Source organism: Schistocerca americana, chromosome 6 (genome assembly GCF_021461395.2).
Source record: "Schistocerca americana isolate TAMUIC-IGC-003095 chromosome 6, iqSchAmer2.1, whole genome shotgun sequence".
In the NCBI taxonomy this organism is placed as follows: domain Eukaryota; kingdom Metazoa; phylum Arthropoda; class Insecta; order Orthoptera; family Acrididae; genus Schistocerca; species Schistocerca americana.
Genome location: NC_060124.1, coordinates 629,867,694 through 629,889,912, shown reverse-complemented (window position 1 = coordinate 629,889,912; position 22,219 = coordinate 629,867,694).

The window sequence follows — 22,219 nt, the reverse complement described above, 5'->3', positions numbered from 1 at the left end:
CTTAAGTACAAGAATACTGACTCTTCTTACTGTCTATGTTTTGAACCATTCCAATGACACTAGTTATAGATTCCGATGCTTCACTTCAGGTTTACTGTATCCCTCTGACCTTCTTATTGACGATGAAACACAGAAATTGCATCGGAATATAATACAAGAGGCACAATGCCGACTTAAGTACAAGAAGACTGACTCTTCTTACTGACTATGTTTTGAACCATTCCTGTGACACTAGTTATAGATCCCGATGCTTCACTTCAGGTTTACTGTATCCCTCTGACCTTCTTATTGACGAGGAAACACAGAAATTGCATCGGAATTAAATAGAAACGCCACAATGCCTACTTAAGTACAAAAAGACTGACTCTTCTTACTGGCTATGTATTGAACCATTCCTATGACACTAGTTGTAGATTCCGATGCTTGACTTCAGTTTTACTGTATCCCTTGGACCTTCTTATTGACGGTGAAACACAAAAATTGCATCGGAATTAAATGCAAAAGGCACAATGCCGACATAAGTACAAAAAGACTGACCATTCTTACTGTCTATGTTTTGAACCATTCCTGTGACACATGTTATAGATTCCGATGCTTCACTTCAGGTTTACTGTATCCCTTGGACTTCTTATTGACGATGAAACACAGAAATTGCAACGGAATTATACACAAAAGGCACAATGCCGACTTAAGTACAAAAAGACTAACTCTTCTTACTGTCTATGTTTTGAACCATTCCTGAGACACTAGTTATTGATTCAGATGCTTCACTTCAGGTTTACTGTATACCTCTGCCCTTCTTATTGCCGGTGAAACACAGAAATTGCATCGGAATTAAATACGAAAGGCACAATGAAACTTAAGTACAAGAAGACTGACTCTTCTTACTGACTATGATTTGAACCATTCCTGTGACACTAGTTATAGATTCCGATGCTTCACTTGAGGTTTACTATATGCCTTGGACCTTCTTATTGACGATGAAACACAGGAATTGCATCGGAATTAAATACAAAAGGCACAATGCCTGCCTAAGTACAAGTAGACTGACTCTTCTTACTGTCTATGATACGAACCATTCCATTGTCAATAGTTATAGATTCTGATGCTTCACTCCAGGTTTACTGTATCCCTTGGACATTGTTATTGACGATGAATCACAGAAATTGCATCGGAATTAAATAGAAAAGGCACAATGCCGTCATAAGTAATAGAAGAAAGACTCTTCTTACTGACTATGATTTGAACCATTCCTGTGACTCTAGTTATAGTTTCCGATGATTCACTTCAGGTTTACTGTATCCCTTGGACCTTCTTATTGACGATGAAACACAGAAATTGCATCGGAATTAAATACAAAAGCCACAATGCCGACTTACGTACAGGAAGACTGACTCTTCTTACTGTCTATGTTTTTAACCATTCCTGTGACACTAGTTATAGATTCCGATGCTTCACTTCAGGTTTACTGTATCCCTAGGACCTTCTTATTGACGATGAAACACAGAAATTGCATCGGAATGAAATACAAAAGGCACAATGCCGACTTAAGTACAAGAAGACTGACTCTTCTTACTGACTATGTTTTGAACCATTCCTATGACACTAGTTGTAGATTCCGATGCTTGACTTCAGTTTTACTGTATCCCTTGGACCTTCTTATTGACGGTGAAACACAAAAATTGCATCGGAATTAAATGCAAAAGGCACAATGCCGACATAAGTACAAAAAGACTGACCATTCTTACTGTCTATGTTTTGAACCATTCCTGTGACACATGTTATAGATTCCGATGCTTCACTTCAGGTTTACTGTATCCCTTGGACTTCTTATTGACGATGAAACACAGAAATTGCAACGGAATTATACACAAAAGGCACAATGCCGACTTAAGTACAAAAAGACTAACTCTTCTTACTGTCTATGTTTTGAACCATTCCTGAGACACTAGTTATTGATTCAGATGCTTCACTTCAGGTTTACTGTATACCTCTGCCCTTCTTATTGCCGGTGAAACACAGAAATTGCATCGGAATTAAATACGAAAGGCACAATGAAACTTAAGTACAAGAAGACTGACTCTTCTTACTGACTATGATTTGAACCATTCCTGTGACACTAGTTATAGATTCCGATGCTTCACTTGAGGTTTACTATATGCCTTGGACCTTCTTATTGACGATGAAACACAGGAATTGCATCGGAATTAAATACAAAAGGCACAATGCCTGCCTAAGTACAAGAAGACTGACTCTTCTTACTGTCTATGATACGAACCATTCCATTGTCAATAGTTATAGATTCTGATGCTTCACTCCAGGTTTACTGTATCCCTTGGACATTGTTATTGACGATGAATCACAGAAATTGCATCGGAATTAAATAGAAAAGGCACAATGCCGTCATAAGTAATAGAAGAAAGACTCTTCTTACTGACTATGATTTGAACCATTCCTGTGACTCTAGTTATAGTTTCCGATGATTCACTTCAGGTTTACTGTATCCCTTGGACCTTCTTATTGACGATGAAACACAGAAATTGCATCGGAATTAAATACAAAAGCCACAATGCCGACTTACGTACAAGAAGACTGACCATTCTTACTGTCTATGTTTTGAACCATTCCTGTGACACATGTTATAGATTCCGATGCTTCACTTCAGGTTTACTGTATCCCTTGGACTTCTTATTGACGATGAAACACAGAAATTGCATCGGAATTAAACACAAAAGGCACAATGCCGACTTAAGTACAAAAAGACTAACTCTTCTTACTGTCAATGTTTTGAACCATTCCTGTGACACTAGTTATTGATTCAGATGCTTCACTTCAGGTTTACTGTATACCTCTGACCTTCTTATTGCCGGTGAAACACAGAAATTGCATCGGAATTAAATACGAAAGGCACAATGCCAACTTAAGTACAAGAAGACTGACTCTTCTTACTGACTATGATTTGAACCATTCCTGTGACACTAGTTATAGATTCCGATGCTTCACTTGAGGTTTACTATATGCCTTGGACCTTCATATTGACGATGAAACACAGAAATTGCATCGGAATTAAATACAAAAGGCACAATGCCTGCCTAAGTACAAGAAGACTGACTCTTCTTACTGTCTATGATATGAACCATTCCTTTGTCAATAGTTATAGATTCTGATGCTTCACTCCAGGTTTACTGTATCCCTTGGACATTGGTAATGACGATGAATCACAGAAATTGCATCGGAATTAAATAGAAAAGGCACAATGCCGTCATAAGTAATAGAAGACAGACTCTTCTTACTGACTATGACTTGAACCATTCCTGTGACTCTAGTTATAGTTTCCGATGATTCACTTCAGGTTTACTGTATCCCTTGGACCTTCTTATTGACGATGAAACACAGAAATTGCATCGGAATTAAATACAAAAGCCACAATGCCGACTTACGTACAAGAAGACTGACTCTTCTTACTGTCTATGTTTTGAACCATTCCTGTGACACTAGTTATAGATTCCGATGCTTCACTTCAGGTTTACTGTATCCCTAGGACCTTCTTATTGACGATGAAACACAGAAATTGCATAGGAATGAAATACAAAAGGCACAATGCCGACTTAGGTACAAGAAGACTGACTCTTCCTACTGTCAATGTTTTGAACCATTCCTGTGACACTAGTTATAGTTTCCATTGCTTCACTTCAGGTTTACTGTATCCCTCTGAACTACTTATTGACGATGAAACACAGAAATTGCATCGGAATTAAATAGAAAAGGCACAATGTCGACTTAAGCACAAGAAGACTGACTCTTCTTACTGTCTAAGTTTTGAACCATTCCTGTGACACTAGTTATAGACTCGGATGCTTCACTTCAGGTATACTGTATCCCTCTTACCTTCTTATTGATGATGAAACACAGATATTGCATCGGAATTAATCAGAAAAGGCACAATGCCGGCCTAAGTACAAGAAGACTGACTCTTCTTACTGTCTATGATTTGATCCATTCCATTGACACTAGTTATACATACCGATGCTTCACTCTAGGTTTACTGTATCCCTTGGGCCTTGTTATTGACGATGAAAACCAGAAATTGCATCGGAATTAAATAGAAAACTCACAATGCCGACATAAGTAATAGAAAACAGACTCTTCTTACTGACTATGTTTTGAACCATTCCTCTGACCTTAGTTATAGATTCCGATGCTTCCGTTCAGGTCTACTGTATCCCTTGTACCTTCTTATTGACGATGAAACGCAGAAATTGCATCGGAATTAAATACAAAAGCCACAATACCGACTTAAGGACAAGAAGACTGACTCTTCTTACTGTCTATGTTTTGAACCAATCCTGTTACACTAGTTATAGATTCCGATGCTTCACTTAAGGTTTACTGTATCCCTTGGACCTTCTTATTGACGATGAAATACAGAAATTGCATCGGAATTAAATAGAAAAGGCACAATGCCGACTTACGGACAAGAAGACTGACTCTTCTTACTGTCTATGTTTTGAACCAATCCTGTTACACTAGTTATAGATTCCGATGCTTCACTTAAGGTTTATCTGTTTCCCTTGGACCTTCTTACTGACGATGAAACACAGAAATTGCGTCGGAATTAAATACAAAAGGCTCAATGCGACGTAAGTACAAGAAAACTGACTCTTCCTACTGTCTATGTTTTGAACCATTATTGTGGCAGTAGTTTTGGATTCCGATGCTTCACTTCAGGTTTACTGCATTCCTCTGACCTTCTTATTGACGATGAAACACAGAAATTGCATTGGAATTAAATACAAAAGGCACAATGCCGAGTTAACTACAAGAAGACGGACTCTTCTTACTGACAATGTTTTGAACCATTCTTGTGACACTAGTTATAGATTCCGATGCTTCACTCCTGGTTTACTGTATCCCTTGGACCTTCTTATTGACGATGAAACACAGAAATTGCATCGGAATTAAATACAAAAGGCATAATGCCGAATTAAGTACAAGAAGACTGACTCATCCTACTGTCTACGTTTTGAACCATTGCTGTGACACTAGTTATAGATTCCGATGCTTCACTATAGGTTTACTGTATCCCTCTGACCTTATTGCCGATGAAACACAGAAATTGCATCGGAATTAAGTACAAAAGGCACAATGTCGACTTAAGTACAAGAAGACTGACTCTTCCTACTGTCTATGTTTTGACCATTCCTGTGACACTAGTTATAGATTCCGATGTTTCACTTCAGGTTTACTGTACCCATCTGACCTTCTTATTGACGATGAAACACAGAAATTGCATCGGAATAAAATACAAAAGGCACAATTCCGACTTATGTAAAGAAGACTGACTCTTCTTACTGTCTATGTTTTGTACCATTCCTGTGACACTAGTTATAGATTCCGATGCTTCAGTTCAGGTCTACTGTATCCCATGGACCTTCTTATTGACGATGAAACACAGAAATTGCATCGGAATTAAATACAAAAGCCACAATACCGACTCAAGTACAAGAAGACTGACTCTTCTTACTGTCTATGTTTTGAACCAATCCTGTTACACTGGTTATAGATTCCGATGCTTCACTTAAGGTTTACTGTACCCCTTGGACCTTCTTATAGACGATGAAACACAGAAATTGCATCGGAATTAAATACAAAAGGCACAATGCCGACTGAAGTACAAGATGGCTGACTCTTTTTACTGACTATGTTTTGAACCATTCCTGTGACACTAGTTATAGATTCGGATGCTTCACTTCAGGTTTACTGTATCCCTCTGACTTTATTGACGATGAAACACAGAAATTGCATCGGAATTAAATAGTAAAAGCACAATGCCAACTGAAGTACAAGTCGACTGACTTTTCTTACTGTCTATGTTTTGAACCATTCCTGTGACACTAGTTATAGATTCCGATGCTTCACTTCAGGTTTACTGTATCCCTTGGACCTTCTTATTGACGATGAAACACAGAAATTGCATCGGAATTAAATACAAAAGGCACAATGCCGACTTAAGTACAAGGAGACTGACTCTCCCTACTGTCTATGTTTTGAATCATTCCTGTGACACTAGTTGTAGATTCCGATGCTTCACTTGAGGTTTACTGTATCCCTTGGACATCCTTATTGACGATGAAACACAGAAATTGCATCGGAATTAAATACAAAAGGCACAATGCCGAGTTAAGTACATGAAGACCGACTCTTCCTACTGACTATGTTTTGAACCATTCCTGTGACACTAGTTATAGATTCCGATGCTTCACTTGAGGTTTACTGTATCCCTTGGACCTTCTTATTGACGATGAAACACAGAAATTGCATCGGAATTAAATACAAAAGGCACAATGCCGGCCTAAGTACCAGAAGACTGACTCTTCTTATTGTCTATGATTTCAACCATTCCATTGACACTAGTTATAGATTCCGTTGCTTCACTCCAGGTTTACTGTATCCCTTGGACCTTGTTATTGACGATGAAACACAGAAATTGCATAGGAATTAAAATCAAAAGGCACAAAGCCGACATATGGACAAGAAGATTGACTCTTCTTACTGACTTTGTTTTGAACCATTCCTTTGACACTAGTTATAGATCCCGATGCTTCACTTCAGGTTTACTGTATCCCTCTGATCTTCTTATTGATGATAAAACACAGAAATTGCATCGGAATTAAATACAAAAGGCACAATGCGGACTTAAGTACAAGAAGACTGACTCTTCTTACTGTCTACGTTTTGAACCATTCCTGTGACACTAGTTATAGATTCCGATGCTTCACTTCAGGTTTACTGTATCCCTTGGACCTTCTTATTGACGATGAAACACAGAAATTGCATCGGAATTAAATACAAAAGGCACAATGCCGGCCTAAGTACAAGAAGACTGACTCTTCTTATTGTCTATGATTTCAACCATTCCATTGACACTAGTTATAGATTCCGATGCTTCACTCCTGGTTTACTGTATCCCTTGGACCTTCTTATTGACGATGAAACACAGAAATTGCATCGGAATTAAATACAAAAGGCATAATGCCGAATTAAGTACAAGAAGACTGACTCATCCTACTGTCTACGTTTTGAACCATTGCTGTGACACTAGTTATAGATTCCAATGATTCACATCAGGTTTACTGTATCCCTCTGACCTTATTGCTGACGAGACACAGAAATTGCATCGGGATTAAATACAAAACGCACAATGCAGACTAAAGTACATGAAGGCCGACTCTTCCTACTGACTATGTTTTGATCCATTCCTGTGACGCTAGTTATAGATTCCGATGCTTCACTTCAGGTTTACTGTATCCCTTGAACTTTCTTATTGACGATGAAACACAGAAATTGAATCGGAAGCAAATCAAAAGGCACAATGCCGACTTAAGTACAAGAAGACTGACTCTTCCTACTGTCTATGTTTTGAACCATTCCTGTGACACTAGTTACAGATTACGATGCTTCTCTTCAGGTTTACTGTATCCCTTGGATCTTCTTATTGACGATGAAACACAGAAATTGAATCGGAATTAAATACAAAACGCAGAATGGGGACTTAAGTACATGAAGACCGACTCTTCCTACTGACTATGTTTTGAACCATTCCTGTGACACTAGTTATAGATTCCGATGCTTCACTTGAGGTTTACTGTAACCCTTGGACCTTCTTATAGACGATGAAACACAGAAATTGCATCGGAATTAAATACAAAAGGCACAATGCCGACTTAAGTACAAGAAGACTGACTCTTCTTTCTGTCTATGTTTTGAACCATTCCTGCGAGACTAGTTATTGATTCCGATGCTTCACTCCAGGTTTACTGTATCCCTTGGACCTTCTTATTGACGATGAAATACAGAAATTGCATCGGAATTAAATAGAAAAGGCACAATGCCGACTTAAGTACAAGAAGACTGACTCTTCTTACTAACTATGTTTTGAACCATTCCTGTGACACTAGCTATAGATTCCGATGCTTCACTGCAGGTTTATCTGTTTCCCTTGGACCCTCTTATTGACGATGAAACACAGAAATTGCATCGGAATTATATACAAAAGGCACAATGCGACGTAAGTACAAGAAAACTGACTCTTCCTACTGTCTATGTTTTGAACCATTCCTGTGGCAGTAGTTTTGGATTCCGATGCTTCACTTCAGGTTTACTGTATACCTCTGACCTTCTTATTGCCGGTGAAACACAGAAATTGCATCGGAATTAAATACGAAAGGCACAATGCCAACTTAAGTACAAGAAGACTGACTCTTCTTACTGACTATGATTTGAACCATTCCTGTGACACTAGTTATAGATTCCGATGCTTCACTTGAGGTTTACTATATGCCTTGGACCTTCTTATTGACGATGAAACACAGAAATTGCATCGGAATTAAATACAAAAGGCACAATGCCTGCCTAAGTACAAGAAGACTGACTCTTCTTACTGTCTATGATATGAACCATTCCATTGTCAATAGTTATAGATTCTGATGCTTCACTCCAGGTTTACTGTATCCCTTGGACATTGTTAATGACGATGAATCACAGAAATTGCATCGGAATTAAATAGAAAAGGCACAATGCCATCATAAGTAATAGAAGACAGACTCTTCTTACTGACTATGATTGAACCATTCCTGTGACTCTAGTTATAGTTTCCGATGATTCACTTCAGGTTTACTGTATCCCTTGGACCTTCTTATTGACGATGAAACACAGAAATTGCATCGGAATTAAATACAAAAGCCACAATGCCGACTTACGTACAAGAAGACTGACTCTTCTTACTGTCTATGTTTTGAACCATTCCTGTGACACTAGTTATAGATTCCGATGCTTCACTTCAGGTTTACTGTATCCCTAGGACCTTCTTATTGACGATGAAACACAGAAATTGCATCGGAATGAAATACAAAAGGCACAATGCCGACTTAGGTACAAGAAGACTGACTCTTCCTACTGTCAATGATTTGAACCATTCCTGTGACACTAGTTATAGTTTCCATTGCTTCAGGTTTACTGTATCCCTCTGAACTACTTATTGACGATGAAACACAGAAATTGCATCGGAATTAAATAGAAAAGGCACAATGTCGACTTAAGCACAAGAAGACTGACTCTTCTTACTGTCTAAGTTTTGAACCATTCCTGTGACACTAGTTATAGACTCGGATGCTTCACTTCAGGTTTACTGTATCCCTCTTATCTTCTTATTGATGATGAAACACAGATATTGCATCGGAATTAATCAGAAAAGGCACAATGCCGGCCTAAGTACAAGAAGACTGACTCTTCTTACTGTCTATGATTTGATCCATTCCATTGACACTAGTTATACATACCGATGCTTCACTCTAGGTTTACTGTATCCCTTGGGCCTTGTTATTGACGATGAAAACCAGAAATTGCATCGGAATTAAATAGAAAACTCACAATGCCGACATAAGTAATAGAAAACAGACTCTTCTTACTGACTATGTTTTGAACCATTCCTCTGACCTTAGTTATAGATTCCGATGCTTCCGTTCAGGTCTACTGTATCCCTTGTACCTTCTTATTGACGATGAAACGCAGAAATTGCATCGGAATTAAATACAAAAGCCACAATACCGACTTAAGGACAAGAAGACTGACTCTTCTTACTGTCTATGTTTTGAACCAATCCTGTTACACTAGTTATAGATTCCGATGCTTCACTTAAGGTTTACTGTATCCCTTGGACCTTCTTATTGACGATGAAATACAGAAATTGCATCGGAATTAAATAGAAAAGGCACAATGCCGACTTACGGACAAGAAGACTGACTCTTCTTACTGTCTATGTTTTGAACCAATCCTGTTACACTAGTTATAGATTCCGATGCTTCACTTAAGGTTTATCTGTTTCCCTTGGACCTTCTTACTGACGATGAAACACAGAAATTGCATCGGAATTAAATACAAAAGGCTCAATGCGACGTAAGTACAAGAAAACTGACTCTTCCTACTGTCTATGTTTTGAACCATTATTGTGGCAGTAGTTTTGGATTCCGATGCTTCACTTCAGGTTTACTGCATTCCTCTGACCTTCTTATTGACGATGAAACACAGAAATTGCATTGGAATTAAATACAAAAGGCACAATGCCGAGTTAACTACAAGAAGACGGACTCTTCTTACTGACAATGTTTTGAACCATTCTTGTGACACTAGTTATAGATTCCGATGCTTCACTCCTGGTTTACTGTATCCCTTGGACCTTCTTATTGACGATGAAACACAGAAATTGCATCGGAATTAAATACAAAAGGCATAATGCCGAATTAAGTACAAGAAGACTGACTCATCCTACTGTCTACGTTTTGAACCATTGCTGTGACACTAGTTATAGATTCCGATGCTTCACTTCAGGTTTACTGTATCCCTCTGACCTTATTGCCGATGAAACACAGAAATTGCATCGGAATTAAGTACAAAAGGCACAATGTCGACTTAAGTACAAGAAGACTGACTCTTCCTACTGTCTATGTTTTGACCATTCCTGTGACACTAGTTATAGATTCCGATGTTTCACTTCAGGTTTACTGTACCCATCTGACCTTCTTATTGACGATGAAACACAGAAATTGCATCGGAATAAAATACAAAAGGCACAATTCCGACTTATGTAAAGAAGACTGACTCTTCTTACTGTCTATGTTTTGTACCATTCCTGTGACACTAGTTATAGATTCCGATGCTTCAGTTCAGGTCTACTGTATCCCATGGACCTTCTTATTGACGATGAAACACAGAAATTGCATCGGAATTATATACAAAAGCCACAATACCGACTCAAGTACAAGAAGACTGACTCTTCTTACTGTCTATGTTTTGAACCAATCCTGTTACACTGGTTATAGATTCCGATGCTTCACTTAAGGTTTACTGTACCCCTTGGACCTTCTTATAGACGATGAAACACAGAAATTGCATCGGAATTAAATACAAAAGGCACAATGCCGACTGAAGTACAAGATGGCTGACTCTTTTTACTGACTATGTTTTGAACCATTCCTGTGACACTAGTTATAGATTCGGATGCTTCACTTCAGGTTTACTGTATCCCTCTGACTTTATTGACGATGAAACACAGAAATTGCATCGGAATTAAATAGTAAAAGCACAATGCCAACTGAAGTACAAGTCGACTGACTTTTCTTACTGTCTATGTTTTGAACCATTCCTGTGACACTAGTTATAGATTCCGATGCTTCACTTCAGGTTTACTGTATCCCTTGGACCTTCTTATTGACGATGAAACACAGAAATTGCATCGGAATTAAATACAAAAGGCACAATGCCGACTTAAGTACAAGGAGACTGACTCTTCCTACTGTCTATGTTTTGAATCATTCCTGTGACACTAGTTGTAGATTCCGATGCTTCACTTGAGGTTTACTGTATCCCTTGGACATCCTTATTGACGATGAAACACAGAAATTGCATCGGAATTAAATACAAAAGGCACAATGCCGAGTTAAGTACATGAAGACCGACTCTTCCTACTGACTATGTTTTGAACCATTCCTGTGACACTAGTTATAGATTCCGATGCTTCACTTGAGGTTTACTGTATCCCTTATACCTTCTTATTGACGATGAAACACAGAAATTGCATCGGAATTAAATACAAAAGGCACAATGCCGGCCTAAGTACCAGAAGACTGACTCTTCTTATTGTCTATGATTTCAACCATTCCATTGACACTAGTTATAGATTCCGTTGCTTCACTCCAGGTTTACTGTATCCCTTGGACCTTGTTATTGACGATGAAACACAGAAATTGCATAGGAATTAAAATCAAAAGGCACAAAGCCGACATATGGACAAGAAGATTGACTCTTCTTACTGACTTTGTTTTGAACCATTCCTTTGCACCCTAGTTATAGATCCCGATGCTTCACTTCAGGTTTACTGTATCCCTCTGATCTTCTTATTGATGATAAAACACAGAAATTGCATCGGAATTAAATACAAAAGCCACAATGCGGACTTAAGTACAAGAAGACTGACTCTTCTTACTGTCTACGTTTTGAACCATTCCTGTGACACTAGTTATAGATTCCGATGCTTCACTTCAGGTTTACTGTATCCCTTGGACCTTCTTATTGACGATGAAACACAGAAATTGCATCGGAATTAAATACAAAAGGCACAATGCCGGCCTAAGTACAAGAAGACTGACTCTTCTTATTGTCTATGATTTCAACCATTCCATTGACACTAGTTATAGATTCCGATGCTTCACTCCTGGTTTACTGTATCCCTTGGACCTTCTTATTGACGATGAAACACAGAAATTGCATCGGAATTAAATACAAAAGGCATAATGCCGAATTAAGTACAAGAGGACTGACTCATCCTACTGTCTACGTTTTGAACCATTGCTGTGACACTAGTTATAGATTCCAATGATTCACATCAGGTTTACTGTATCCCTCTGACCTTATTGCTGACGAAACACAGAAATTGCATCGGGATTAAATACAAAACGCACAATGCAGACTAAAGTACATGAAGGCCGACTCTTCCTACTGACTATGTTTTGATCCATTCCTGTGACGCTAGTTATAGATTCCGATGCTTCACTTCAGGTTTACTGTATCCCTTGAACTTTCTTATTGACGATGAAACACAGAAATTGAATCGGAAGCAAATCAAAAGGCACAATGCCGACTTAAGTACAAGAAGACTGACTCTTCCTACTGTCTATGTTTTGAACCATTCCTGTGACACTAGTTACAGATTACGATGCTTCTCTTCAGGTTTACTGTATCCCTTGGATCTTCTTATTGACGATGAAACACAGAAATTGAATTGGAATTAAATACAAAACGCAGAATGCCGACTTAAGTACATGAAGACCGACTCTTCCTACTGACTATGTTTTGAACCATTCCTGTGACACTAGTTATAGATTCCGATGCTTCACTTGAGGTTTACTGTAACCCTTGGACCTTCTTATAGACGATGAAACACAGAAATTGCATCGGAATTAAATACAAAAGGCACAATGCCGACTTAAGTACAAGAAGACTGACTCTTCTTTCTGTCTATGTTTTGAACCATTCCTGCTAGACTAGTTATTGATTCCGATGCTTCACTCCAGGTTTACTGTATCCCTTGGACCTTCTTATTGACGATGAAATACAGAAATTGCATCGGAATTAAATAGAAAAGGCACAATGCCGACATAAGTACAAGAAGACTGACTCTTCTTACTAACTATGTTTTGAACCATTCCTGTGACACTAGCTATAGATTCCGATGCTTCACTGCAGGTTTATCTGTTTCCCTTGGACCCTCTTATTGACGATGAAACACAGAAATTGCATCGGAATTATATACAAAAGGCACAATGCGACGTAAGTACAAGAAAACTGACTCTTCCTACTGTCTATGTTTTGAACCATTCCTGTGGCAGTAGTTTTGGATTCCGATGCTTCACTTCAGGTTTACTGTATTCCTCTGACCTTCTTATTGACGATGAAACACAGAAATTGCATCGGAATTAAATACAAAAGGCACAATGCCGAGTTAACTAAAAGAAGACTGACTCTTCTTACTGACAATGTTTTGAACCATTCTTGTGACACTAGTTATAGATTCCGATGCTTCACTCCTGGTTTACTGTATCCCTTGGACCTTCTTATTGACGATGAATCACAGAAATTGCATCGGAATTAAATACAAAAGGCATAATGCCGAATTAAGTACAAGAAGACTGACTCATCCTACTGTCTATGTTTTGACCATTCCTGTGACACTAGTTATAGATTCCGATGTTTCACTTCAGGTTTACTGTATCCCTCTGACCTTATTGCCGATGAAACACAGAAATTGCATCGGAATTAAGTAAAAGAGGCTCAATGCCGACTTAAGTACAAGAAGACTGACTCTTCCTACTGTCTATGTTTTGACCATTCCTGTGACACTAGTTATAGATTCCGATGTTTCACTTCAGGTTTACTGTATCCCTCTGACATTCTTATTGACGATGAAACACAGAAATTGCATCGGAATAAAATACAAAAGGCACAATTCCGACTTATGTACAAGGAGACTGACTCTTCCTACTGTCTATGTTTTGAACCAGTCCTGTTACACTAGTTATAGATTCCGATGCTTCACTTAAGGTTTACTGTATCCCTTGGCCCTTCTTATAGACGATGAAACACAGAAATTGCATCGGAATTAAATACAAAAGGCACAATGCCCACTGAAGTACAAGATGGCTGACTCTTTTTACTGACTATGTTTTTAACCATTCCTGTGACACTAGTTATAGATTCGGATGCTTCACTTCAGGTTTACTGTATCCCTCTGACCTTATTGGCGATGAAACACAGAAATTGCATCGGAATTAAATAGAAAAAGCACAATGCCAACTTAAGTACAAGACGACTGACTTTTCTTACTGTCTATGTTTTGAGCCATTCCTGTGACACTAGTTATAGATTCCGATGCTTCACTTCAGGTTTACTGTGTCCCTTGGACCTTCTTATTGACGATGAAACACAGAAATTGCATCGGAATTAAATACAAAAGGCACAATGCCGACTTAAGTACAAGGAGACTGACTCTTCCTACTGTCTATGTTTTGAATCATTCCTGTGACACTAGTTGTAGATTCCGATGCTTCACTTGAGGTTTACTTTATCCCTTGGACATTCTTATTGACGATGAAACACAGAAATTGCATCGGAATTAAATACAAAACGCACAATGCCGAGTTAAGCACATGAAGACCGACTCTTCCTACTGACTATGTTTTGAACCATTCCTGTGACACTAGTTATAGATTCCGATGGTTCACTTGAGGTTTACTATATCCCTTGGACCTTCTTATTGACGATGAAACACAGAAATTGCATCGGAATTAAATACAAAAGGCACAATGCCGGCCTAGGTACAAGAAGACTGACTCTTCTTATTGTCTATGATTTCAACCATTCCATTGACACTAGTTATAGATTCCGTTGCTTCACTCCAGGTTTACTGTATCCCTTGGACCTTGTTATTGACGATGAAACACAGAAATTGCATCGGAATTAAAATCAAAAGGCACAATGCCGACATATGGACAAGAAGATTGACTCTTCTTACTGACTTTGTTTTGAACCATTCCTTTGACACTAGTTATAAATTCCGATGCTTCACTTCAGGTTTACTGTATCCCTCTTATCTTCTTATTGATGATAAAACACAGAAATTGCATCGGAATTAAATACAAAAGGCACAATGCGGACTTAAGTACAAGAAGACTGACTCTTCTTACTGTCTATGTTTTGAACCATTCCTGTGACACTAGTTATAGTTTCCGATGCTTCACTTCAGGTTTACTGTATCCCTCTGACCTTCTTATTGACGATGAAACACAGAAATTGCATCGGAATTAAACACAAAAGGCACAATGCCGACTTAAGTACAAAAAGACTGACTCTTCTTACTGACTATGATTTGAACCATTCCATTGACACTAGTTATAGATTCCGATGCTTCACTTCAGGTTTACTGTATCCCTTGGACCTTCTTATTGACGATGAAACACAAAAATTGCATCGGAATTAAATACAAAAGGCACAATGCCGACTTAAGTACAAGAAGACTGACTCTTCCTACAGTCTATGTTTTGAACCATTCCTGTGACACTAGTTATAGATTCCGATGCTTCACTTCAAGTTTACTGTATCTCTTGGATCTTCTTATTGACGATGAAACACTGAAATATCATCGGAATTAAATACAAAAGCCACAATACCGACTTAAGTACAAGAAGACTGACTCTTCTTACTGTCTATGATTTGAACCATTCCTGTTACACTAGTTATAGATTCCGATGCTTCACTTCAGGTTTACTGTATCCCTCTGATCTTCTTATTGATGATAAAACACAGAATTTGCATCGGAATTAAATACAAAAGGCACAATACCGACTTAAGTACATGAAGACCGACTCTCCCTAATGACTATGTTTTGAACCATTCGTGTGACACTAGATATAGATTCCGATGCTTCAACTCAGGTCTACTGTATTCCTTGGACCTTCTTATTGACGATGAAACACAGAAATTGCACCGGAATTAAATACAAAAGGCACAATGCCGACTTAAGTACAAGAAGACTGATTCTTCTTACTGTCTATGTTTAAAACTATTCCTGTGACACTAGTTATAGATTCCGATGCTTCACTCCAGGTTTATCGTATCCCTAGGTCCTTCTTATTGATGATGAAACATAGAAATTGCATCGGAATTAAATACAAAAGGCACAATGACGACTTAAGTACAAGAAGACTGACTCTTCTTACTGACTATGTTTTGAACCATTCCTGTGACACTAGTTATAGATTCCGATGCTTCACTTGAAGTTTACTGTATCCCTTGGACCTTGATATTGACGATGAAACACAGAAATTGCATCGGAATTAAATACAAAAGGCACACTGCCGACTTAAGTACATGAAGACCGACTCTTCCTACTGACTATGTTTTGAACCATTCCTGTGACACTAGTTATAGATTCCGATGCTTCACTTGAGGTTTACTGTATCCCTTGGACCTTCTTATTGATGATGAAACACAGAAACTGCATCTGAATTAAATACAAAAGGCACAATGCTGGCCTAGGTACAAGAGGACTGTCTCTTCTTCCTGTCTATGATTTGAACCATTCCATTGACACTAGTTATAGATTCCGATGCTTCACTCCAGGTTGACTGTATCCCTTGGATCTTGTTATTGTCGATTAAACACAGAAATTGCATCGAAATTAAATAGAAAAGGCACAATGCCGACAAGAAGACTGACTCTTCTTACTGACTATGTTTTGAACCATTCCTGTGACACTAGTTACAGATTCCGATGATTCACTTCAGGTTTACTGTATCCCTTGGACCTTCTTATTGACGATGAAACACAGAAATTGCATCGGAATTAAATACAAAAGGCAAAATGCTGACTTAAGTACACGAATACTGACTCTTCTTACAGTCTATGTTCTGAACCATTCCTGTGACACTAGTTATAGATTCCGATGCTACACTCCAGGTTTACTGTATCCCTTGGACCTTCTTATAGACGATGAAACCCAGAAATTGCATCGGAATTAAATACTAAGTGCACAATGCCGACATAAGGACAAGAAGACTGACTCTTCTTACTGACTTTGTTTTGAACCATTCCTGTGACACTAGTTATAGATTCCGATACTTCACTTCAGGTTTACTGTGTCCCTTGGACCTTCTTATTGACGATGAAACACAGAAATTGCATCGGAATTAAATACAAATGGCACAATGCCGACTTAAGTACAAGAAGACTGACTCTTCCTACAGTCTATGATTTGAACCTTTCCTGTGACACAAGTTATAGATTCCGATGCTTCACTTCAAGTTCACTGTATCTCTTGGATCTTCTTAATGACGATGAAACACAGAAATTGCATCGGAATTAAATACAAAAGGCACAATGCCGACTTAAGTACATGAAGAACGACTCTCCCAACTGACTATGCTTTGAACCATTTCTGTGACACTAGTTATAGATTCCGATGCTTCACTTGAGGTTTACTGTATCCCTTGGACCTTGTTATTGACGATGAGACACAGTAATTCTATCGGAATTAAATACAAAAGGCACAATGCCGACTTAAGGACAAGAAGACTGACTCTTCTTACTGACTATGTTTTGAAACATTCCTGTGAGACTTGTTATAGATTCCCATGCTTCCCTTCAGGTTTACTGTATCCCTTGGACCTTCTTATTGACGATGAAACACAGAATTTCTATCGGAATTAAATAAAAAAGGCACAATGCCGACTTAAGTACAAGAAGACTGATTCTTCTTACTGTCTATGTTTAAAACTATTCCTGTGACACTAGTTATAGATTCCGATGCTTCACTCCAGGTTTACCGTATCCCTAGGACCTTCTTATTGACGATGAAACATAGAAATTGCATCGGAATTAAATACAAAAGGCACAATGCCGACTGGAGTACATGAAGACCGACTCTTCCTACTGACTATGTTTTGAACCATTCCTGTGACACTAGTTATAGATTCCGATGCTTCACTTGAGGTTTACTGTATCCCTTGGACCTTCTTATTGACGATGAAACACAGAAATTGCATCGGAATTAAATACAAAAGGCACAATGCCGGCCTAAGTACAAGAAGACTGACTCCTCTTACTGACTATGCTTTGAACCATTCCTGTGACACTAGTTATAGATTCCCATGATTCAATTCAGGTTTACTGTATCCCTCTGACCTTCTTATTGACGATGAAACACAGAAATTGCATCGGAATTAAATACAAAAGGCACAATGCCGGCCTAAGTACAAGAGGACTGCCTCTTCTTCCTGTCTATGATTTGAACCATTCCATTGACACTAGTTATAGATTCCGATGCTTCACTCCAGGTTTACTGTATCCCTTGGATCTTGTTATTGTCGATTAAACACAGAAATTGCATCGAAATTAAATAGAAAAGGCACAATGCCGACATAAGTACAAGAAGACTGACTCTTCTTACTGTCTATGTTTTGAACCATTCCTGTGACACTAGTTATAGATTCCGATGATTCACTTCAGGTTTACTGTATCCCTTGGACCTTCTTATTGACGATGAAACACAGAAGTTGCATCGGAATTAAATACAAAAGGCAAAATGCTGACTTAAGTACACGAATACTGACCCTTCTTACAGTCTATGTTCTGAACCATTCCTGTGACACTAGTTATAGATTCCGATGCTACACTCCATGTTTACTGTATCCCTTGGACCTTCTTATTGACGATGAAACACAGAAATTGCATCGGAATAAAATATAAAAGGCACAATGCCGACTTACGTACATGCAGACTGACTCTTCCTACTGTCAATGTTTTGAACCATTCCTGTGACACTAGTTGTTGATTCCGATGCTGCACTCCAGGTTTACTGTATCCCTTGGACCTTGTTATTGACGATGAAACACAGAAATTGCATCGGAATTAAATAGAAAAGGCACAATGCCGACTTAAGTACAAGAAGACTGACTCCTCTTACTGACTATGCTTTGAACCATTCCTGTGACACTAGTTGTAGATTCCGATGATTCAATTCAGGTTTACTGTATACCTCTGACCTTCTTATGGATGATGAAACACAGAAATCGCATCGGAATTAAATACAAAAGACACAATGGCGAGTTAAGTACAAGAAGACTGACTCTTCTTACTGTCTATGTTTTGAACCATTCCTGTAACACTAGTTGTAGACTCCGATGCTTCACTCCAGGTTTACTGTATCCCTTGGACCATCTTATTGACGATGAAACACAGAAATTGCATCGGAATAAAATATAAAAGGCACAATGCCGACTTATGTACAAGCAGACTGACTCTTCCTACTGTCAATATTTTGAACCATTCCTGTGACACTAGTTATTGATTCCGATGCTGCACTCCAGGTTTACTGTATCCCTTGGACCTTGTTATTGACGATGAAACACAGAAATTGCATCGGAATTAAATAGAAAAGGCACAATGCCGACTTAAGTACAAGAAGACTGACTCCTCTTACTGCCTATGCTTTGAACCATTCCTGTGACACTAGTTGTAGATTCCGATGATTCAATTCAGGTTTACTGTATCCCTCTGACCTTCTTATGGATGACGAAACACAGAAATCGCATCGGAATTAAATACAAAAGACACAATGGCGAGTTAAGTACAAGAAGACTGACTCTTCTTACTGTCTATGTTTTGAACCATTCCTGTAACACTAGTTGTAGACTCCGATGCTTCACTCCAGGTTTACTGTATCCCTTGGACCATCTTATTGACGATGAAACACAGAAATTGCATCGGAATAAAATATAAAAGGCACAATGCCGACTTATGTACAAGCAGACTGACTCTTCCTACTGTCAATGTTTTGAACCATTCCTGTGACACTAGTTATAGATTCCGATGTTTCACTTCAGGTTTGCTGTATCCCTGTGATCTTCTTATTGACGATGAAACACAGAAATTGCATCGGAATTAAATACAAAAGGCACAATGCCTAATTAAGTACAAGAAGACTGACTCATCTTACTGTCAATGATTTGAACCAATCCTGTGACACTAGTTAGAGATTCCGATGCTTCACTTCAGGTTTACTGTATCCCTTGGACCTTCTTATTGTCGATGAAACACAGAAATTGCATCGGAATTAAATACAAAAGGCACAATGCCGACTTAAGTACAGGAAGACTGACTCTTCTTACTGTCTATGTCTTGAACCATTCCTGTGACACTAGTTATAGATTCCGATGGTTCACTTCAGGTTCACTGTATCCCTCTGACCGTCTTATTGAGGATAAAACACAGAAATTGCATCGGAATTAAGTAGAAAAGGCACAATGCCAACTTAAGTACTAGAAGACTGACTCTTCCTACTGTCTATGTTTTGAACCATTCCTGTGACACTAGCTTTAGATTCCGATGCTTCACTTCAAATTTACTGTATCCCTTGGACCTTTTTATTGACGATGAAACACAGAAAATGCATCGGAATTCAATACAAAAGGCACAATGCCGACTTAACTACAAGAAGACTGACTTTTCTTACTGACTATGCTTTGAACCATTCCTGTGACACTAGTTATGGATTCCGATGCTTAACTTCAGGATTACTGTATCCCTCTAACCTTCTTAGTGACGATGAAATACAGAAATTGCATTGGAATTAGATACAAAAAGCACAATGCCGACTTAAGTAAAAGAATACTGACTCATCTGACTGTCTACGTTTTCAACCGTCCCTGTGACACAAGTTATAGATTCCGATGCTTCACTCCAGGTTTACTGTATCCCTTGGACCTTCTTATAAACGATAAAACACAGAAATTGCATCGGAATTAAATACAAAAGGCACAATGCCGACTTAAGTACAAGAAGACTGACTCTTCTTACTGACTATGTTTTGAACCATTCCTGTGACACTAGTTATGGATTCTGATGCTTCACTTCTGGTTTACTGTAACCCTCTGACCTTCTTATAAACGATGAAACACAGAAATTGCATCGGAATTAAATACAAAAGGCACAATGCCTACTTAAGTATAAGAAGACTGACTCTTCTTACTGACTATGTTTTGAACTATTCCTGTGACACTAGTTATGGATTCTGATGCTTCACTTCAGGTTTACTGTAACCCTCTGACCTTCTTATTGACGATGAAACACAGAAATTGCATGGGAATTAAATACAAAAGGCACAATGCCGAATTAAGTACAAGAAGACTGACTCTTCTTACTGTTTATTTTAAACCAGTCCTGTGACACTAGTTATAGACTCCGATGCTTTACTCCAGGTTTACTGTATCCCTTGGACCTTCTTATTGACGATGAAGCACAGAAATTGCATCGGAATTAAATACAAAAAACACAATGCCGCCGTAAGTAAAAGAAGTCTGACTCTTCTTACAGTCTATGTTTTGAACCATTCCTGTGACTCTACTTATAGATTCCGGTGCTTTACTATAGGTTTACTATTTCCCTTGGACCTTCTTATTGACGATGAAACACAGGCATTGCATTAGAATTAAATAGAAAAGGCACAATGCCGACTTAAGGACAAGAAGACTGACTCTTCTTACTGACTATGTTTTGAACCATTCCTGTGACACTAGTTATGGATTCTGATGCTTCACTTCAGGTTTACTGTAACCCTCTGACCTTCTTATTGACGATGAAACACAGAAATTGCATGGGAATTAAATACAAAAGGCACAATGCCGAATTAAGTACAAGAAGACTGACTCTTCTTACTGTCTATTTTTAACCAGTCCTGTGACACTAGTTATGGACTCCGATGCTTTACTGCAGGTTTACTGTATCCCATGGACCTTCTCATTGACGATGAAACACAGAAATTGTATCGGAATTAAATACAAAAGGCACAACGCCGACTTAAGTACAAGAAGACTGACTCTTCTTACAGTCTATGTTTTGAACCATTCCTGTGACTATAGTTATAGATTCCGGTGCTTCACTATAGGTTTACTGTTACCCTTGGACCTTCTTATTGACGATGAAACACAGGCATTGCATCAGAATTAAATAGAAAAGGCACAATGCCGACTTAAGTACAAGAAGACTGACGCTTCTTACTGACTATGTTTTGAACTATTCCTGTGACACTAGTTAAAGATTCCGATGCTTCACT